Source organism: Saccopteryx leptura, chromosome 8 (genome assembly GCF_036850995.1).
Source record: "Saccopteryx leptura isolate mSacLep1 chromosome 8, mSacLep1_pri_phased_curated, whole genome shotgun sequence".
Taxonomy (NCBI): domain Eukaryota; kingdom Metazoa; phylum Chordata; class Mammalia; order Chiroptera; family Emballonuridae; genus Saccopteryx; species Saccopteryx leptura.
In genome coordinates this window covers 54,839,174-54,852,051 of record NC_089510.1, presented here as the reverse complement: position 1 = coordinate 54,852,051, position 12,878 = coordinate 54,839,174, and the positions used below count along the sequence as shown (strand labels likewise).

The 12,878-nt window shown below is 38.5% G+C and overlaps 1 protein-coding gene and 1 pseudogene across 3 annotated transcripts in view; one reads left to right on the top strand and one right to left on the bottom strand.

The window, feature by feature from the left end:
* Positions 1–12,878, top strand: part of ZNF148 (zinc finger protein 148) — a 130,391-nt gene that overhangs the window by 36,014 nt on the left and 81,499 nt on the right. For 2 of the 3 annotated variants that reach the window (XM_066347934.1, XM_066347936.1), the window contains exons 2-3: positions 2,153–2,233; positions 11,180–11,315. The gene's annotated coding sequence lies outside the window, so the exon portion shown is untranslated. The remainder of the gene's footprint in view (positions 1–2,152; positions 2,234–11,179; positions 11,316–12,878) is intronic. The other variant, XM_066347935.1, reaches the window with a different exon arrangement.
* Positions 12,424–12,869, bottom strand: LOC136379529 (large ribosomal subunit protein uL24 pseudogene; annotated as a pseudogene).

Here is a 12,878-nt window from a genome sequence, read left to right as displayed (position 1 = left end):
TTGAAATAACATACTAATTATTTTCTATAGATTTAAAGATTCCTTAATTTTTCTGCTTTTGTAGCTGTATTGATTTTCTAGATATTGAGTCCACAAAATGTGTTAGGGCTCCTATATAAAATATTTCATTATTTCTGAATAAAAATTTGGCCTATTGTTTTTAATAAAATTTCAGCTTTTAATATCTATTTCATATGCCATGAAAAATATCTCAGTTACGTGAAGAAAGTGTGTGTTCAATATTAATGCAATATTAACATAGGGTATTAATTTTCTGTATTAGTCTCTGCAAAAAGGTTGATTATAGCATAATGTTTAAAAAATATGCACTTGGCCCTGGCCGGTTAGCTCAGTGGCAGAGTGTTGGCCTGGCGTGCAGGAGTCCCGGGTTCGATTTCTTGTCAGGGCACACAGGAGAAGCGCCCATCTGCTTCTCCACCCCTCCCCCTCTCCTTCTTCTCTGTCTCTCTCTTCCCCTCCCGCAGCCAAGGTTCCACTGGAGCAAAGATGGCCTGGGCGCTGAGAGTGGCTCTGTGGCCTCTGCCTCAGGCGCTAGAATGGCTCTGATTGCGGCAGAGCATCGCCCCCTGGTGGGCATGCCGAGTGGATCCTGGTCGGGCGCATGCGGGATTCTGTCTGACTGCCTCCCCGTTTCCAACTATAGAAAAATGCAAACAAAACAAAACAAAACTAAAAAATATGCACCATTTTGACACTATTAAATACTGTAGCCTTGAAAAATTTTAATACTTAATATATTTGTTTTTTTTTTTTTTTTTTTCATCTTTCTGAAGCTGGAAACAGGGAGAGACAGTCAGATAGACTCCCGCATGCGCCCGACCGGGTCCACCCGGCACGCCCACCAGGGGCGACGCTCTGCCCACCAGGGGGCGATGCTCTGCCCATCCTGGGCATCGCCATGTTGCGACCAGAGCCACCCTAGCGCCTGAGGCAGAGGCCACAGAGCCATCCCCAGCGCCCGGGCCATCTTTGCTCCAATGGAGCCTTGGCTGCGGGAGGGGAAGAGAGAGACAGAGAGGAAAGCGCGGCGGAGGGGTGGAGAAGCAAATGGGCGCTTCTCCTGTGTGCCCTGGCTGGGAATCGAACCCGGGTCCTCCGCACGCTAGGCCGACGCTCTACCGCTGAGCCAACCGGCCAGAGCTATATTTGTATTTTTAAAAACTATATTCTTTTCTTAATGTTTTATTTATTTTTAGATAGAGGAGAGAGAGAGGGAGAGAGAGAAAGGAAGGAAGGACGGGGAGAGGAGGGAGAAGCATCAACTCGTGTTTGCTTCTTGTATGTGCTTTGACCTGGCAAGCTTGGGGTTTCCAACTATTGACCTTAGGATTCCAGGATGAGGCTCTATCCACTGCCCCACCACAGATCAGGTTATATTCTTTTTATTTTCTGAAAAAGCTTTATTGGGGTGTAATTTAGATACCATACATTCACTCATTTTGAATATTCACTCATCTTTTGCCCTGGCCAGATAGCTCGGTTGGTTAGAATACCATTTGGAAGAGCAGAGGTTGCCGGTTTGATCCCCGGTCAGGACACATACAGGAACAGACTGATGTTCCTGTCACTCTCTCTCCCTCCTTCTTCTCTCTCTCAAGTCAATAAAATAAACATGAAAAAAAAATTGACTCATTTAAAAAAAAAATCAGTTCAGTGATTTTTGATACATTTACATAGCTAAGCATCCAGAAAAGTATATATTTAATATATTTATAATTTTGAGCTGCGGGAAATATTACTGTAGGATTTCATCATGCAGTAATACTATTTGAGTAATAGAGAGTAGCAACATAAGATTTTAATGAAACACATTTTGTGCTGTTTTCTATTTTGAATTGTTTAAGATAATTCTAGATTATTGCCCTGAATTTAAAGAAAATTTTATTCTCACTTAGTTAAATTTGAAAGCATCCAACTAGTGTTAGGGTTATTTCTTATCTTTGTGATGTCATTTAGCACTGATGGGTCATTAAGTGTTAGTTGCTACTAATTTGATTTAATCCAACAGTATCTGTCATGGAAAAAGTTTTGTTAGATTTAGCATTTGTAGATATAACTGCTTTACCTGACTTTAAGAATATGTCTAATCCTGATTCTTTTGGGAGTAAACTGTATTTTTGTACTTTTGTAGGACAGAGGGAGGAATCAACAACTTGGAAATCCAGCCAAGTGATCTTTCAGGATGGGCATTTACCTGACATATTTTATAGAGGTAATCCAGTTCTGTTTTGCTCAATCTTTATTTTTTGCCTGTGTTTGATGCTCATGTGCTTTCACATAAACACACCTTTCACAACTGAACTTACTCAGCAATCCCTTTTCCTGTAAATACAGCTCTAGTATTAAGTATACATAGCATACCCCTATATATGGATATAACATGTACATGGAAATGTACATTGAAATGAATTAGTGCTATTTGTTTGTTTTAGGTGAGAGGAGGCGAGATAGTGAGGCAAATTCCCATGTGCGTCCTAACTGGGTTCTACCTGGCAATCCCGTCTGGGGCTGATGCTCAGTTCTGAGCTATTTTTAGCACCTGAGGCTGACATGCTTGGACCAGCCAAGCTACTCTCAGTGTCTGGGGCCAACGCTTGAACCAGTCAAGCCACTGGCTGTGGCAAGGAAAGAGAGGAGAGAGAAGCAGATGGTCACTTCTCCTGTGTGCCTTGATGGGGAATTGAACCCGGGACTCTCATATGCCGGGTCCATGCTCTATCCACTGTCCAGGGCTTAGTGCTATTAATTTTATAGGGTGAAGACCATTATATTTTCTCACTTAAGTAGATTACTTGTGTGTTTCTGTTTTAGACCCCAGTTCCCTTATTTTAGGAAGACAGATAATCCTCTCCTATGTTGGTATATATATTGAACCTGTGCTTTTTATCTATCAAAGTGAAAGAAGATTAAATATTTAACAGTTGTCAGGGTATTTACATATCTGTCAGTGTCACACATTCTCATGTTTCTCATAAATTTTATTTGAGAATTTTTTTAAATGAGAATATGAAAAATTTAGCAGGTTTTTTTTTTTTTTTTTTTTTTTTTTTGGTATTTTTCTGAAGTTGGAAACGGGGAGGCAGTCAGACAGACTCCCGCATGTGCCCGACCGGGATCCACCCGGCACGCCCACCAGGGGGCGATGCTCTGCCCATCTGGGGCGTTGCTCTGTTGCAACCAGAGCCATTCCAGCGCCTGAGGCAGAGGCTATAGAGCCATCTTCAGCGCCTGGGCCAACTTTGCTCCAGTGGAGCCTTGGCTGTGGGAGGGGAAGAGAGAGACAGAGAGGAAGGAGGGGTGGAGAAGCAGATGGGCGCTTGTCCTGTGTGCCCTGGCCGGGAGTTGAACCTGGGACTCCTGCACGCCAGGCCGACACTCTACCACTGAGCCAACCGGCCAGGGCTGAAAAATTTAGCAGTTTTAGTGGCCATATTTTCAGATTTTTAAAAATTTTTTCACATTTTCTGGTAATTGTCATGTTGAGCATTTCTCATTCCTTACCAAGGGCTTATTATAAGAGGAATACACACTTAAGTAGTAGAGAATGTTATAAGGTTAAACAAAAAGGCTTTACACATTCCCATTTTATCAAGTTGAGCAAGTTCTCTTCTAGTATGAAGTTTGGTGACTTTTCATCATGAATGGGTATTGAGTTTTGTCAAATGCTTTTTTCTGTGTTTATTGAGATAACCATGTAGTTTCTGTCTTTTGTTGTCTTAATATGGTGTATTACATTAATTTTCAAATATTAAGCCAACTTTGCATTCATGGGGCAAATTCTACTTAGTCATGATGTACAGACCTTTATATGTTGTTGGATTCAGTTTGCTAATATTTTGTAAGCATTTTTGTATCCTTATGGGACACATTGGTGTATAGTTTTCACATGATATATATATATATATTTTGTATTTTTCTGAAGCTGGAAACAGGGAGAGACAGTCAGACAGACTCCCGCATGCGCCCGACCGGGATCCACCCGGCACGCCCACCAGGGGCGATGCTCTGCCCACCAGGGGGCGATGCTCTGCCCCTCCAGGGCGTCGCTCTGCCACAACCAGAGCCAATCTAGCGCCTGGGGCAGGGGCCAAGGAGCCGTCCCCAGCGCCTGGGCCATCTTTGCTCCAATGGAGCCTCAGCTGCAGGAGGGGAAGAGAGAGACAGAGAGGAAGGGGGGGGGGGTGGAGAAGCAAATGGGCGCTTCTCCTATATGCCCTGGCCGGGAATCGAACCTGGGTTCCCCGCACGCCAGGCCGACGCTCTACCACTGAGCCAACCAGCCAGGGCCTCACATGATATTTTTAACTTTGGTGTCAGGTAACTGGCTTCATAGGTTGAGCTGCAAAATATATCCTCTTCCTCTGTTTTGTGAGGGAGTTTATAGTATTTCTTCCTTAAGTAGTTGATGGAATTCATCACTGAAGCCATTTGGGCCTGGTTAAATTTTTTGTGTGGGAAAATTTTAAAGGACTAATTCAGTTTATTTGTCATAGTTAGATTTTTCTGTCTCTAGTTAGTTTTGATAATGTGTCTTTTTAGGAATTTGTCCATTTCATAAAGGTTGTCTAATTTGTTGGTATAAATTTGTTTATACTATTCCTTTTCTTTTTTAAAAATTTATTATTTATTTATTTATTTATTTTTTAATTTATTTATTAAATTTAATGCAGTGACATTGATAAGTCAGGGTACATATGTTGAGAGAAAACATCTCTAGATTATTTTGACATTTGATTGTGCTGTATACCCCTCCCCCAAAGTTAAATTGTCTTCTGTCACCTTCTATCTGGTTTTCTTTGTGTCCCTCCCCTCCCCCAACCCCTCTCTCCTTCTTCACCCCATCCCCCCTCCCCCCAACCCCCACCCCTGTTGCCATCACATTCTTGTTCATGTCTCTGAGTCTCATTTTTATGTCCCTTCTATGTATGGATTCATGTAGTTCTTAGTTTTTTTTCTGATTTACTTATTTCACTCCGTATAATGTTATCAAGGTCCATCCATGTTATTGTAAAGGATCCGATGTCATCATTTCTTATGGCTGAGTAGTATTCCATAGTATATATGTACCAAAGCTTTTTAATCCACTCGTCCTCTGACGGACACTTGGGTTGTTTCCAGATCTTCGCTATTGTGAACAATGCTGCCACAAACATGGGGGGGGGGTGCATTTCTCCTTTTGGAACCGTTCTATGGTGTCCTTGGGGTATATTCCTAAAAGTGGGATAGCTGGATCAAAAGGCAGTTAGTTCGATTTTCAGTTTTTTGAGGAATCTCCATACTGTTTTCCACAGAGGCTGCACCAGTCTGCATTCCCACCAGCAGTGCAGGAGGGTTCCCCTTTCTCCACATCCTCGCCAGCACTTATTCTGTGTTGTTTTGTTGATGAGCGCCATTCTGACTCATGTGAGGTGATATCTCATTGTGGTTTTAATTTGCATTTCTCTAGTGATTAGTGATGTTGAGCATTTTTTCATATGCCTGTTGGCCATCTGTATGTCCTCTTTGGAGAAGTGTCTATTCATCTCTTTTGCCCATTTTTGGATTGGATTGTTTGTCTTCCTGGTGTTGAGATTTATGAGTTCTTTATAAATTTTGGTTATTAACCCCTTATCAGACGTATTGTCAAATATGTTCTCCCATTGTGTAGATTGTCTTTTTATTCTGTTCTTGTTGTCTTCAGCTGTGCAAAAGCTTTTTAGTTTGATATAGTCCCATTTGTTTATCCTGTCTTTTATTTCACTTCCCCATGGAGATAAATCATCAAATATATTGCTCCGAGAGATGTCGGAGAGCTTACTGCCTATGTTTTCTTCTAAGATGCTTATGGTTTCACGGCCTACTTATAAGTCTTTTATCCATTTTGAGTTTATTTTTGACTATTCCTGTTCTTATAAGTCTTAAAACATTTTTTTTTGTTGTTGAGGTATAATTGACATCTAACAATTTGTTTCCTTAGAATACTTCAGGCCCTGGTGGGTGGTTCAGTGGATAGAGCATCAGCTGGCTTATAGATGTACTGGGTTCGATTTCTGGTCAGGGCACACAAGAGAAATGACCATCTGCTCCCCCCCCCTTCCCCTTTCCCTTATCCCCTCCTGCAGCCAGTGGCTCAGTTGGTTTGAGCGTTGGCCTGGGTGCTGAGGATAGCTGGGTTGGTCCAATCTTGTCAGCATCAGGTGCCAAAAGTAGCTCATTTGATTCGAGCATCAGCTTCAGATGGGGGTTGCTGGGTGGATCCCAGCCAGGCGCATGCTAGATCTGTCTCATTATGTTCTCTCACTTTAAAAAAAGAAAAAAGAATAATTTTTTTGAGGGGGGTTTTCAATGGTAATGTCTCCTCTTTTATTTCTGATTTTGGTAATTTTTATTTTCCTCTTGGTCAGCCTACCTAAAATTTTTCAATTTTGTTGATTAAGAAAGAACCAAGTTTTTCTCTAATTTTCTGTTTTATATTTTATTACTTTCTGCTCTGATCTTTAGTATTTCATTTAATCTGCATGTTTTAGGGCTTTGTTCTTTTTCGGTTTTGTTATAGTGGAGGTTCATCTTTACTGATTTGAGACTTTTTTCAAATATATACTTAAAGTTCTAAATTTCCTTTTAAATACTGCTTTAGCTGCGTTCCATAGATTTTGATATGTTTGTTTTCATTTTCATTCAGTTAAAAATATTCTCTAATTTTTTTTTCTTAATGGGGGAGACACAGACAGAAAGAAAAGGAGATGAGAAGCATCAACTTATAGTTGCAGCTCCTTAGTTGTTCATTGGTTGCTTTCTCATACGTGCCCTGTCTGGGGTGCTACAACCAAGAAAGTGACCCCTTGCTCAAGCCAGCGACCTTGGGCTTCAAGCCAGTACCCATGGGGTTTATGATCCCATGCTCAAGCTGGTGACCCTGCACTCAAGCCTGTGACCTTAGGGTTTTGAACCTGGGTCCTCAGTGTTCCAGGCCAATTCTGTACCCACTGCACCACCGCCTGGTCAGGCTCTACGTTTCTTTTTACATTTCTTCTTTGACCCATGTATTATTTAGAAGTGTAAGGTTTAATTTCCAAACACTTGAGGATTTTCCAGTTTATAATTTAAGTGCTGTCTAATTTAATTGTGTTATGGTTAGAGAACAGAATTTGCATGATTTCAGTCCATTTAAATTTATGAGACTTGTCTTATGGCCTAGTATTTTATCTGTCTTGTTTCATGTGTGCCTGAAACAATATGTATTCTTTTGTATGCTAGAGTTTTCTATATATGCCAATTATATGTCTAGTTCAGAGGTCTCAAACTCGCGGCCCGCGGGCCGCATGCGGCCCACCGAACAACTTTGTGCGGCCCGCAGACTAATCCACGAACTACAGTTTCTGGTCGTTTTGTGACACTGAAAAGTGTTGCGTAACAGTTGCCTTTTGTAGACCTAGTGCGGCCTGCCAAACGGCTGTGATCTTGCTCTGCGGCCCACATGCTGAGTTGAGTTTGAGACCCCTGGTCTAGTTGGTTGCTAGTGTGGTTCAAGTTTTCCGTATAGCTAATTTTCTGTCAAGTTATTTTATCAATTAGTTAGTAGGGTATTGAAATCTCTGACTATACTCATGCGTTTTTTGTTTGTTTGTTTTTTTACTTTTCAGTGATGTTTGTTATTGCTTCATTATTTTGGGTCTCAATTAATCTTCCTGATTAATTGACTTTTACCATTATGAAATAACTTTGTCTCAAGTAATATTTGTCTTAAAGTTTATTTTGTCTGATGTTAATATAACTATTCTAGCTCTCTTATGGTTTGTTTTCATAGTAATACTCTTTTTCTTCATCTTTTTCTTTCAATCTTGAATGTTGTCTCTCTTTCTCAGCATATAATTGCATCTTGTTTTTTTGTTCATTCTGGCAAACTGACTTCCCATTGAGCTGTTTCGACCAATCATATTTATAGACATGGTTGGATTTACATTTGCCATTCTGCCATTTTTTTAGTTTCTTATGGCTTCTGTTCCTCTGTGCCTCCTTTCCTACCTCTTTTTGTGTTAAATATTTTTTAGTGTGCCATATTAACACCCTTTTTTTTTTTTTTACTAAATATAATTGAAGATGTTTTCTTTGTGGTTGCTGTGAGGTTTACAGTGTGCATTTTATCAATCTGCTTAATATCATCAACTCAGTATCGTCAGTACTAGGGAAATATAGAAACTTTGTGCCAGTGTAGCCCCATTTTCTCCCTTCACTATTGTGCCATTGTTATATGTATTGCATCTATATGTGCTGTAAGCCTAGCAATACATTGTTACAGTCATTGCTTTATACAATCTTAAGTCTTTTAAAAGTGTTATGAAATGAGACAAATATAGTCATGTGTCACTTAATGATAAGGATACAGACATAAAAATGTGTTATGTGATTTTATTGTACTGATATTATAGAGTGCACTTACACAAACCTGGACCAGTGGTCGGCAAACTTGTTAGTCAACAGAGCCAAATATCAACAGTACAATAATTGAAATTTCTTTTGAGAGCCACATTTTTTAAACTTAAACTATATAGGTAGGTACAGTACATTCCTTATCGAGGTAGCGCCCACACGTGGTATTTTGTGGAAGAGCCACACTCAAGGGGCCAAAAAGCCACATGTGGCTCATGATATACTATAAATATATGCTATAGCCTATTCCATACCTGGGCAATATGGTATAGTCCAGGGGTCGGGAACCTGTGGCTCGCAAGCTAGATGTGGCTTTTTTGATGGCTGCATCTGGCTCGCAGACAAATCTTTAATAAAAAAAATAATGTTAAAAATATAAAACATTCTCATGTATTACAATCCATTCATTTCCTACCGCTCATGTTCATGGTTGCTGGTGGTTGGAGCCAATCACAGCTGTCCTCCGGGACAACACCAAATTTTTATTGGATAATGTGTAACGTACACGGGTCGTTGTATGGCTCTCATGGAATTACATTTTAAAATATGTGGCGTTCATGGCTCTCTCAGCCAAAGAGGTTCCCGACTCCTGGTATAGCTTCTAGGCTACAGATCTGTACATTATGTTACTGTACTCTGAGTACTGTTGGTACTAATAATGCATTGTGCTATTTTACAATGGCTACAACCTCAGTATATGCAAATTTTGAGCTTCATTATCATCTTAAGGGACCACTGTTGTTTGTGTGGTCTATCATTGACCAAAATGTTGTATATGGTACATGACTATATGTAGTTTTTTAACCCACATATTTAACATTTTTACTATTTCTGGTCTTTTCTTCCTGTCTTTTTGAGTCTGATGTCTTTTCCTTTCAGCTCACGTACTGCCTTTCGTATTTCTTACTAGACATGTCTGCTAGCAAAAAATTCTCTCAGCCTTAGTTTATCTGAGACCATATTATGCCTTCATTTTGAAAGGGTACTTTTGCTGCCTTCTTGGTTGACAGCTTTTCTCCCTAGCACTTTGAATATGTGATTCCTACTTTAAATTCATTGAACTTTCTAAGACCCATGGATTTGATTTATTTTTTTTTAAAGTTCAAATTTGGGATGTTTTTGACTGGTATGTTATTTAAAAAATATTTTTTTCTGCCCTTCTCTCCTCTCCTTGTGGGACTCCAGAAATGTTGGTAAGTTGGTCTTTGAGGCTCTGTTCAGTTTTCTTCAACCTCTTTTCCCTCTGTTCTTCAGACTGGATGATTTCTACTGATGTGTCTGTCTTCAAGGTCATTGATTTTTTTTCTGCCATCTTGAGTCTGCTTTTCAACCTTCTAAATTTTTTGTTTTTTGTTTGGTGTTCTTCAAATTTATAGTTTCCATGTGTTTCCTTTACATAATTTCTCTACTTTTATTGATAATTTCTTTATTTGTTGATTGATTGTTTTCATAATTAAAATTATGAAATTTTTTTACTTTTAACATGCCTATAATAGATGTTTTGAAATTTCTGTTTGCTGAAGCCAATATCTGGGGATACTCAGTTTGTAATGACTGCTGTTTTTCATTAGTATGGGTTACATTTTTCTTTTTTAAAAATATACATCTTATAGTGTTGAAAAGTGCATTTTAGATAATTTTTTGGAGGAACTAGGGATCGTGACTCCCTCTTTCACTTGCCTAAGTTACATTACTATGGTCATTTTACTACCGTTTAAATATGATACAATTCTATTGAAAGAAAATAAATTTTATTTTGGACAAAAGTTTACCTGGAAAAATAGACAAGCATATGAATATCCAGGAAAATTCTGACATTTAAGGGTACTGATGGTGAATAGCTCCATCACAATTTAAAGTTTTTAAAAATAGTGATACAATATTGAAATGTTTTAAGAAGTGAATTAGTATTATACTTTCTAAAGTTCGAAAATGGAATTATTACTGTTTTGTTTTACATGAGAAAAACTGTTCTTGGCTTTGCATCATTGTGAAAATTGATACAAAATCATGGAGTTTTCATATATGATTTGGGCTTCTAGCTTCTTGTGAAGGAGTATATTATTCTAGATAGATAGGAATCAAGACCTGTGGTAGGAAATTATATAAACTCTTAGTCGTTTATTAAGCTCAGAAATACTCACTGTCAGGAAGTTTTCTTGTGTATAGCTTATGTATTGGTTTGAATTGTTTTTTGATATGGTACATAGTCTCACTATGATTATTTTCATCTATCAGCTTTTCCTGACCTTGCTGATTAATTTTTACAGCTGTAATCCTGTCTGTTGTGATTACAAATGGATTCTGTACATGACTAATTCTAGTTGTTATTTGTAAGGTTTGGTATTGTGTTTGCTTCTTTTTTTCACTTCATAGACATTACAAAGCAGATAGGAATAGTGTTATTAAGTGGTTTTTTAATCTTTGTTTTCTCTTTTCTAACCTTTTAGGTCTGTAATGCCCTGAATTTCCTTCAGTGTCCCAGATCTCTGAATCTATAAATCCTAGATCTAGGCAGACTATTCTATATAAGGTCGGGGATATATATTCTATATAAGGTCACAGTTACTACTTCCAATTAATGTATTTTCCCAGTTCCACACTTGGAAGCTGTTTTCTAGTCCTTCGAGCACAGCTCATTATTTACAAAGAGTGGTCATTTCATTGTTGGTCCCAGTTTCTCCAGTATTGTATTTGTATAGTATCTTTTTATCCATAAGTAATGTGTTTTGTTTTTGTTTTTTCGTAGGAATTGGATGGCGTAAGTGATTAAGGTAGTACTGAGGGTCACTGAAGCCCATGAAAGGTGGAAACTCAACCATGATTTTTTTTCCAACTGTACAGCATTCCCTTCCTTGAAGTCTTCATTTTTACCTTAGTCTCAGGTAATTTCAGTACTTGTTTTTCATAATCATAAATAAGTACAATTTTTCAAATTTGAAACCAGTGTTTAGATGCTAGGATTTCATGTTGAGTTTGTATAATAGTTTCTTTAGGTTTTGGTATTTATATCTGGTAGAAACTTGGAGTTTAAATTTTTTTCCTGAGAAAACAGTGTTAAGAAAAAAAATTGATGAATAATGATATTATTTTAGATATTTAGTTCAGCACAGAAAAATGTGTAGCTTATTATGTACTTTTAAGTGAAATTTAAGTGGGAAGGTGTTTTCTTCTTTAACCCTTTTGCTATGGAGTGCATTGTATTTTTCACCCACTTGTCATCAGCACACATATACCTATATGTAGTTTTCCAGGATTTCCAGGGAAACTCTTTTCATATGTGGGAAAGTTAGACCCATTAATAAAAATTTAATAGTTTTTAGCATATAACATTTCAAATGTGAAAAGATATACCAGTTACTGTTCATTTGTACATATTGTTATGATTGCCTACACTAATATCAAAAAGCAATTATGTAGATAATTTAGTAATTATTTATATTAGATGTACTAGTTAAAATATAGACTTGGCTACTATGACAGAAGCTTTAAAAGGTAGAAATGTATTTGAAAATGATCTCAAGGTTGTATGGAAGCTCTAGAATCATCATGACCTAGGCTTCTTTGTCTTGCTCTGCTCATCTTTTTATGAAAGTTGTATATAAGATTACTTTATTCCTGCATCTTATTTCTTTCTTTATTATTTTTTTTAGAGAGAAAGAGAAAGACAGACAGGAAGGGTGGGAGATGAGAAGCATCAAATCCTAGTTGTTGCGCTTTTAGTTGTTCGTTGATTGCTTCTCATATGTGCCTTGACCAGGGGCTCCAGCCAAGCCAGTGATCCCTTGCTCAAGCCAGTAACCATGGGATCATGTTGATGATTCCATGCTCAAGGCATTGACCCTGCACTCAAGCCAGTGACCCTGTACTTAAGCTGGTGAGCCTGTGCTCAAGCTAGATGAACTTGCACTCAAGCCAGTGACCTCAGGGTTTTGAACCTGGGTCCTCAGCATCCCAGGTGGACCCTCTGTCCACCATCAGTCAGGCTGCATCTTAAGGTAGTACTGAGGGTCGCTGAACAATCTTCTTTATTGTTTCTTTCTTATATTTGCCCTTTTCCTTTCCCACTTGGCAAGATTTGGCTTTATGTTCTAGAATCTTTTTGCGGTCTCTGTGCAGCTTTAGTCTAGTGAAGCCAATTCACTCAGGTGAAAGCCCACAGAAGTAGTTTACAGCTTTGTCCTACCACACTCGTTCAATGTAGATGACGTATTTCTTCCTGTATAACTAGACTACTTTGCCAATTTGCTGCCCTTTGTCATGTCCTCACACAACCTGAACATCAACTTTTTGGATGGACATGGATCGAACATTGTACTTCTGTCTTAGTTCTTTGGAAAGAGAAGAAGATAGAATTTTCCTGTGACTGTGAGACAGTACATTGAAATGCTTTTACAGTTCTTTGTCCAGTTAGAAGTCACAAAGGGATTGAACTTCATTTTGACTGC